An 8,767-nucleotide genomic window follows, 5' to 3' on the forward strand; every position below is an offset into this window, starting at 1 on the left:
TGGAGGAGGAGATAGCAATAATGATCAAATAAGAGGAAGATGAAAACGTAAAAGAAGAGGTGGAGGAGACAGACAGACGAACAGACAAGCCAGGAATATGATCAACTCAATTCTCAGCTATTTGACCTCCAAATTAAGCAAAGAAACATTTGCCTTGGAATGGGATCCTTTGTTCTTGAAGTTGTCTATGTTTTTTCTAGTTGGGAATATAAACTTTGATATAGCTCACAAGTAAGAAAGTATAAAATGTAAGAAGTAGCCTTACAGAAATGAATATATTATAGCTTTTGCTTTTACTATGAAACAACTTAGTTGTTCCTCGCCTCTGTTTTTCTTTATGGTTGGATGTGAAAATAAGCTCATACCACAGGCAATCAGTGTGTAACAGATTACTTCTTGAGAATTTATGGAGATATAATTCACACACAAAACAACTGACCCATTTAAAAAGTACAGTTCAGTAGGCTTAAGTATGCCCACAGAGTTGTACAACCATGAACACAATTAACTTTAGAACATTTTCATCACCCCCAAAAGAAACTGCATACCCATTAAAAGTCCCTTCCCACTCTTTCACTCCACTTTCATGGCCCCAGGCGACCACTAATCTCCTTTCTGTCTTTGTGGATTTCTCCATTCTGAGCACATCACATAAATAGCATTAAACCTTTTGTGATAATCTGTTTTCCCTTAGAATAATGTTTTTGAGCCAAGTGCCAGGGGTTCACGCCTGTAATCCTAGCTCAGAAGGCTGAGATCTGAACATCGCAGTTCAAAGCCAGCCTGGGCAGGAAAGTTTGTGAGCCTCTTATCTCCAATAAGCCACCAGAAAACCAGAAGTGGTGCTGTGGCTCAAGTGGTAAAGTGCTCACCTTGAGCTGAAGAGCTGAGGGACAGCACTCAGGCTGACTCCAAGCCCCAGGACTGACCAATAAATATGTTTTTGAGACTTATTCATGTCATCACATATATCAGTATGTTAGGTTTTTTTCAAATATTCATATTATCTTGAAGTAGTTGTACAAAGGAGTTGCCATTTGAGGCAGGATAGATTGGGAAAATGAGGCATGGTAAATGGCTGCCAGGAATTCAAAAACTCAAGCTTAAAGTTTGAGTCCATCTACTTCCCTTAAGATTAAGGGAACCAAGTCACTTAGAGCAAAAAGAGATAGGATAACTTAACATAGAATGCCATTTTTGCTTCAAAGACAGACAACAGAATGCATTTCTTTCTGAGGGAGACATTTCTCACTTCAAGAATTAACATTTACCAGGGCTGGGAAGGTGGCTCAGTGGTAGAGCGCTTGCCTTGCATGCCTGAGGCCCTGGGTTGGATTCCTCAACACCACATAAGCAAAAGAAAACGAAAAAAGCTGGAAGTGGTGCTGTGGTTCAAGTGGTAGAGCGCTAGCCTTGAGCTGAAGAACTGAGGGACAGCGCCCAGGCCCAGAGTTCAGGCTCCACGACTGGACCCCCCCCCCGAAAAAAAAGAATTAACATTTACCTAACAGGATGTATGTCTTCCTGAGAAAAATGCTTTCCCAAATAAAAGCAACCTCCTACCCAAAATGCAGATAACAGTACTCCTTTATCATTTCAAGGATAAGGATCTGTTTTTTGGTAGGATGCATTCTTACCTGGAAAGAAATACCCCAACATCCTGAAACTGAGAGAGTAACACCAGAAGTGATAGAGTATAACTTTGAAGCCAGATCCCCTGCCTTTACCATATAAATACCCCTGACAGCCAAGGAGCTATGTCTCTCCTTAGAACACCTTTGATAGAGTGTATCTTTGCCTTTCCATATGCCTCCTTGTCTGAAAGTTTGTCTGCTTGCCTGCTTGCCTGCTTGCTTACTTACTCAATAAAGCTCCACCACATTTGCTTTTTTTAATTTTTATTTATTTTTTATTGTGAAAATACTGTACAGAGGTGTTACTCCACCACATTTTCTTACCATCGTGACTTGTCCACAAATTCTATTCTGTGATCGAAGTCAAGGGCCCTAAATAAAGAGTTCCTACTTTTAGAGGGAAACTTCACAAGCCTTCACCTGTATCCAGTGACATCAAAGCAGCTTATTACTAAATAATACATATTCCAATTTCTGAATAATACATATTCCATTGTATAGATATGTCACATTTTGTTTATTTATTATTAGTTAATATACTTTTGGGGGGTTCCCACTTGTTTCTTACTGTGAGTGATGCTGGAGTAAACATTCCTGCAGAATTTCTTGTGAGAATGTATGTTTTCCGTTCTCTTGGATGTATACCTCTGAGTACAGACATTGAGACATATGGTAATCTTATGTTTATATTTAGGAAAACTGTTAAATTTATTTATAGTGGCTGCAACACTCCATATTCCCAACAACAATGCATAAAGCGTCAAATAGCTCCACATTCTCCTCAGCACTTGGTATTCTTACCTTTTTAGTATACTCATCTTAATGGGAATGAGATCTTGTTATGCTTTTATTTTTAGGCATTTGTTCATAGGCCTTTTAGCCACTTGTGTATCCTAAAAAAATGGGCAATTTTGCCCATTTTTAAATTTTGTTGTTTATAATGATTAGTAAGAATACTTTACATATTTTACCTATCAGTCCCTTATCAGAAAACATGGTTTTCAAATATTTTCTGATGGTGTCTTTCCACTCATTTAGGGATTATTTCATTTTTTTTCAATAAAGTATTGTATTATTTTTTGGTCAGTTGTGGAGTTTGAACTCTGGGCCTAGGCGCTGTCCCTCGGCTCTTCAGCTCAAGGCTATCACTCTACCACTTGAGCCACAGCACCAACTTCTGGCTTTTTCTATGTATGTGGTGCTGAGGAATCAAACCCAGGGCCTCATGCATGCAAGGCAAGCACTCTACCACTGAGCCACCTTCCCAGCCCAAGTACTCTATTTTTTACTATACAAATTTTCAAATTCTTATTAAAATTATTTATAAATATTTTATTCTTTTTGATGCTATTAGGAATGAATTCACATCATAATGTTTTTAGATTATTCATTGTCAGCATATCAGAATACATCAAATTTTACATGCTAATCTTATATGCTGCAACTTTGCTGAACTTATTCATTAGCTCTAATAGATATTTATGGTTTCTTTCATTTAAAAAAATTAATGTCATCCAGCAATAGAAAACACTCCTACATCTTCTTTTCCAATTTGAACATTGTTGTCTAATTGACCTGGTTAGAATTTCCACTACGATATGGAATATAAATGTGTTAGGGAAAAGTACAGACTTGGCAAGAGACCAAGAGAAAACACTGGGAGAAATAGAAGTAATATCTAGAGTTAGAACTCCTGCCTCCTCCCTTTAGCTGGTTCCCTTCTTCTGAATCTTCTAGCACTGTTATATGGTAATGAGATAATCTCATTACCCGCTTTATCAACTCAAGTCTAGAGGCCATCAAACTAGATGGTCTAGGCTCAGTATAGGCTAATAAATTATACAAAATGGATGCCCGTTCTTGTTGAAAAGGCATCAAAAGGGGAGAAAGTCAAGGTGGGCAGGAGGCTAAATCACAACATATGGGAAGTTCTCAGACCAGTGTTGTGAATTTAAAAAAAAAAAGGCTATGGCTGGTACCGTGTCTCACAGCTCCCAAGAATTATGGGAAACTGCTAAGATTGTAACTCACTTGACGGCTGGTAAGCGCTGAACCCCAGTCATATTAGTTGTAAATCTCTACTTGAACCCCAGGTGGCTGTAAATTCCTATTGTTATCTTTTGACCCCAGAGTGTGACCTCCATTTTCTCATAAAGTGAAAATTGTTAATCCAACTTTAGCTGGGTCTGCACCCCCTCCCCAACCTAAATTTCTATTATATTCCTGTAAGTTTTAATAGCACTTGCTAAGATTTTTGGAATGGGAAGCTCTTCTGGGCCTGCCAGCATCAAATAAACTTGAGTTCCTCCTACTTCTCCAAGTTCTTCCTTTAGTCTCTCTCCAGTGGTTTTTTTTTCTGTAATAAATGAAGATATGAGGCATCTTGTCTTTTCTGGTCATAAGTGAAAAGTTTCAGTCTTTCCTCATTAAGTATAATGTTAACTGCAGGTTTTTGTTAGATGCCTCTTTTCAAGTTAAAAAAGCTCCCACACATCTAGTTTGTTCAGTGGTTTTTATTGTGAAAGGGTGGTTGATTTTTTCATCTGTTAAAATGATGCAAGGTTTTCCCTTTTATTTTGTTAATATGATGCATTACATCAACAGAACTGGAATTACACTGCTAGAATATATTCTAATTGGCCACAGTACATGATCCTTTTTACATTTTGACTGATTCAGTTTACTACTATTGTGTTAAATGCATATGAAGCATCTTCAATAAAAGAATACCCTTTTTTTTTGTCCTAGTACTGGTGCTTGAACTAAGGGCCTGGGTGCTGAGATTTTTGCTCAAGGCTAGCACTCTACTAGTGTGTTGTAGGGTAACATCCCAGAAGCCACATTTTAAAACATAGAATATTGGAATCTTTATACAGTTAACAGGCTGCAGGCTGTCAGTTGTTACAAAGGCCTGTAGCATGCAAATACACATAACACAGCTAGGAAATATGCTAAAATGGAAAGAAATAACAAAAAGAATACCAACAAGCCAATTCAGCTCCAATGGAGAGCTGAATTGTGACTCCATGATGACTGGAGATAAGCCAGGAGACAGGACATGATCAAGAAGACACACGTGGCATGGCATCCTGGAGGCTAGGCTGGTCGGGGCCTAAATAGGTCGGCACAGGGGGCAGATCCTCAGGAAATTCCCAGTCCCAGGCACTAGACTGACAGATTCAGTAACCTATCAGCCAAGTGCCTGCCCCTGCCTCCAGGGGTCTGGCACGCCCATTACCTGGGAGGCAGGTGATGGGGTGGGAGGGGGGAGAGTCCTTCCCCCAGCATGAAGACTAGATGCCAGACCCTAACATCCACCATCTGGCCAATATGGCACCAGCCAGACCTGGCCTCCTTACTTCAGTTGAACCACAGCTCCACTTCCAACTTTTGTTGGTTAATTGGAAATAAGCAACACATGGACTTACCTGCCCAGGCTGAATTCAACTTGTTATCCTAAGAGCTCAGCCTCCTGAGGATTGCAGACATGAGCCACCAGCACCCTGCTCAAAATACATACTTATTTTCTTGTCTTTTCTTTTTTGGTACTGGGGATCGAACCTAGGATATTGCACTTTCTAGGCAAGTGCTTTACCACTGAGTTACCTGCCAGCCCTCCAGCGGGGTGGGAGGGCATAGTTTCTCAAATACAGTGTATGTAAACATTTATAAGAGCTATTGGGGGGCTGGGAAGATGGCTCAGTGGTAGAGTGCTTGCCTTGCATGCTTGAGGGCCTGGGTTCGATTCCTCAACACCATATAAGCAGAAAAAAAGCCGGAAGTGATGTGGTTCAAGTGGTAGAGTGCTAGCCTTGAGCTGAAGAGCTGAGGGAAAACACCCAGGCCCAGAGTTCAGGCCCCACGACTGGACTCCCCCCCCCAAAAAAGAGCTATTGGTTCATTTATTTATTTATTTAGTCGCTTGTGGGGCCTGAACTCTGGGCTTGGGTGCTGTCCCTCAGCTCTTCAGCTCAAGGCGAGCGCTCTACCACTTGAGCCACAGCACCACTTCTGGACTTCTGGTGGTTTATTGGAGATAAGAGTCTCACGGTCTTTCCTGCCCAGGCTGGCTTTGAACCGTGATCCTCAGATCTCAGCCTCCTGAGTAGCTAGGATTATAGGTGTGAGCCACAGGCGCCCAGCTATTGGTTTATTTTTTAATTTTTTTCTCATGTTGTCTTTATTTGGCTTTGGCCTCATGGGAGAAATTGGGAAGTTGTCCCCTCTATTTTGGGTGAAATTCATGAGGCATTGATGTTAATCCTTCTTGGAAAGTTGATAGACTGGGTACCAGTGGCTCACAACTATAATCCTAGCTACTCAGGAAGATGAGATCTGACGATCACAATTAAAAGTCATCCTGTGAAGACAAATCCATGAGACATTTATCTCCAATTAACCAGCAAAAAGCCAGCTCAAGTAGACTGCCCATATGGGTGAAAAAGCCAATATTGTCACACAAACCTACACAAAGACACACAAAATAAATATACAAACAAATAATCACACTAAAATTTGATACGAAAGAAACTAATGTAATTTAGGTTGAGTGAATATAAATTGGTTATCCTGAGGTGAAAAAATGGTCCCACAACAATGAAGTTCCTAGGGAAGAAAAGTTAGAAGAGGGTGATAGGAGCTGCCCCAGCTTCTCTGTGCCAGAGTAGAGGCAGTCAACAGACCCAGTGATAGTTGGAAGAATACCTAACGGTTGATTTTTACTCTGGTGCAGTCAATACACCTAAAATGAAATCTTTTTTTTTCCTTTTTGGTATTGGGGATTGAACCTAGGACATTGCACTTGCTAGAAAAGTTCTTTGCTACTGAGCTATATCCCAGCCCATAATTTTAAGAGAAAATACTAATGTTAGAGCTTTCTCAAAGGTCAGTGTTCACAAACCAAAGAATCATCCTAGATTCCTCCCTCCTGAGACATAACATGTCCTGACAATTCTGCCATTTCCCCTTCACTGTAACTGAAAATTCAATTATTAAAATAGTCTATTGTTTGTTCTTCCAGCCTTCCTTCTAGCATCAGATTTTGAACCCACTGCAGTCCAAGTATTCTTGACAAAGGTAACCCTGGGATCCAATCACTTTTTTGCCAGTTCTGGAGCTTGAAACCAGGGCCTGGGCACTGTCCCTGAGCCTCTTTGTGCTCAAGGCTAGCACTCTACCACTTGAGCCACAGCATCACTTCTGGCCTTTTCTGTTTACGGGTACTGAGGAATCAAACCCAGGGTTTCATGCATGCTAGGCAAGCACTCTACCACTAAGCCACATTCCCAGCCCTCCAATCACTTTATATTAAAAATTCTGTACTGAATGAAATCACTGTCAGTGATTCTTGTATGGTGTTCATACTGCTCCTGGCCTGTGCTGTTGTCACCCCGCCCCTGTATCTCTCTCTCCTTCCCTCCCACAACAACAAGCAGAGGCTCTCTGCCTCTCTCATTGTCAAGGGACTCTTCTCTGAAAGAAGAACATTTCCTGGGCGGCCTCTTCTGAATTATTCATCTGCACTGCCTGAGCATGACAAAACTTTTCATTGAAAGCCCTGGGTGGGGAACCTGCCCAGCTCAGCCCACAAGGCTGACCAGAGAGAAACCAAGGGTGTGGGGGAAGATGGGCTGGGACCTGCCCTGCCTTGGGGAAGAAGGAGAGGAAGGCCCTGAGACCCAGGAACTGGGTATAGAGGCTCAAAGGGGTCACCATGCTACTATTCTGGAATGTCATTTTTTTTCAAAGCTCTATACCAGTGACAAAGTCCTGGCCCCAACCACAGCTTCTCAGTCTCACAAGCTTCTGGGAAAAAATCCACTCACAGGACCAAAAGACCTCACCTCCTCTGTGAGCTGAGGGCACTCTGCTGGAGGAGCAACATGGAACAAGTCATCCCTAGTGTAGCTAGAGGGTCACAGCCATGTCAAGGGGGACAAGATGGAATTTCTTGCTCCAAATAAGGAACTGAAGGCTGCATGAGCCCAGGGACACAGAGTCTCCCTTCCGGAGTCCTGACTAGCATGCAGCATGTGGGGCAGCCATTCAGAGCAAGGACATCTGGGCTAGGCTGTGGGGTTCATACCCCAGCTCTGCCTCCAAGGTATGTGACAGTGGCCAACAGACTCACAAAGTCTCAGTTCTCTCATGGGGAAAACAGAGGCAACAATAGTGCCTACGTCTAAAGATTGCCAAAGTGCATGTGATATGGCCAGTGCTCAACACGAATGCATCCTTACTAACGATAGCCCCTTGTCTCTCATCAAGCACCCTCATTCTGAAGAGCCCAACTTCCTTGAACCCTGCACTTTCAGCTCTGGCTTTCTGGAAGTAACATGACATTGTTTAGCAGATGGCCTTGTTACTGGGTCCGGGTAAGTGTTTATGAAGTTTCCTTCTAAAAGTAGGGACTCTTCACTTAAGGTCCTTGTCTTCAGCCACAGAATAAGAATTCCGGACGAGTCATAATGGTAAGAAAACTTGGCATAGCTTTGTTGAGTATGTAAGCAAGCAGAAAAGCAGACAAGAAGCAGACAAGCAGAAAGGCAGAGACATCCTCTAAAAGAGTGTGGGTGCTCTCAAGGGTTAGTTACTGAGCTCCTTGATATCAGGGATATTTATATGATTAAGGCAGGTTCTGACAAAGTTATGCAAAGATACATGGTTATCTTTGCTCTTAATCCCATTTGTTATTACAATTTTACTACTTGGCTCAGGGTCTCCAAGACTGACTGTACTTTAAATATATGACTATTATGTTGGGGCATCCCTTATAAGAAAGAATGCATTCTGCCATATATTTTACAACTGGTGTTTATCCTTAGGATAAAGAATGCATCCTGAACAAATGTTTATCCTTTGATATAAGCACTTTATTCCAGGAGAAGCCATTTTCCCAAGTATTGCTTCTCCAGGATACATGTCTTTTTTATGATATCCTTTCTCATTTTTTAGAGCACACTAATTATTTGAGCCAACAGGCAGATGGAGAAAGCTTCTATTGCTCTTATTTTTCCTCTTGTGCTAATACTGAACCTTATGAAGGAGTGCAAGGGTTAAAACAGAGAAGGTAGTGCTTCTGTAATTCTAAATACACTTTTTCTAAATTCTTAGCTGCTTTTTACCTTGCCTTA

Source organism: Dipodomys ordii, unplaced genomic scaffold (genome assembly GCF_000151885.1).
Source record: "Dipodomys ordii isolate 6190 unplaced genomic scaffold, Dord_2.0 Scaffold303, whole genome shotgun sequence".
Taxonomy (NCBI): domain Eukaryota; kingdom Metazoa; phylum Chordata; class Mammalia; order Rodentia; family Heteromyidae; genus Dipodomys; species Dipodomys ordii.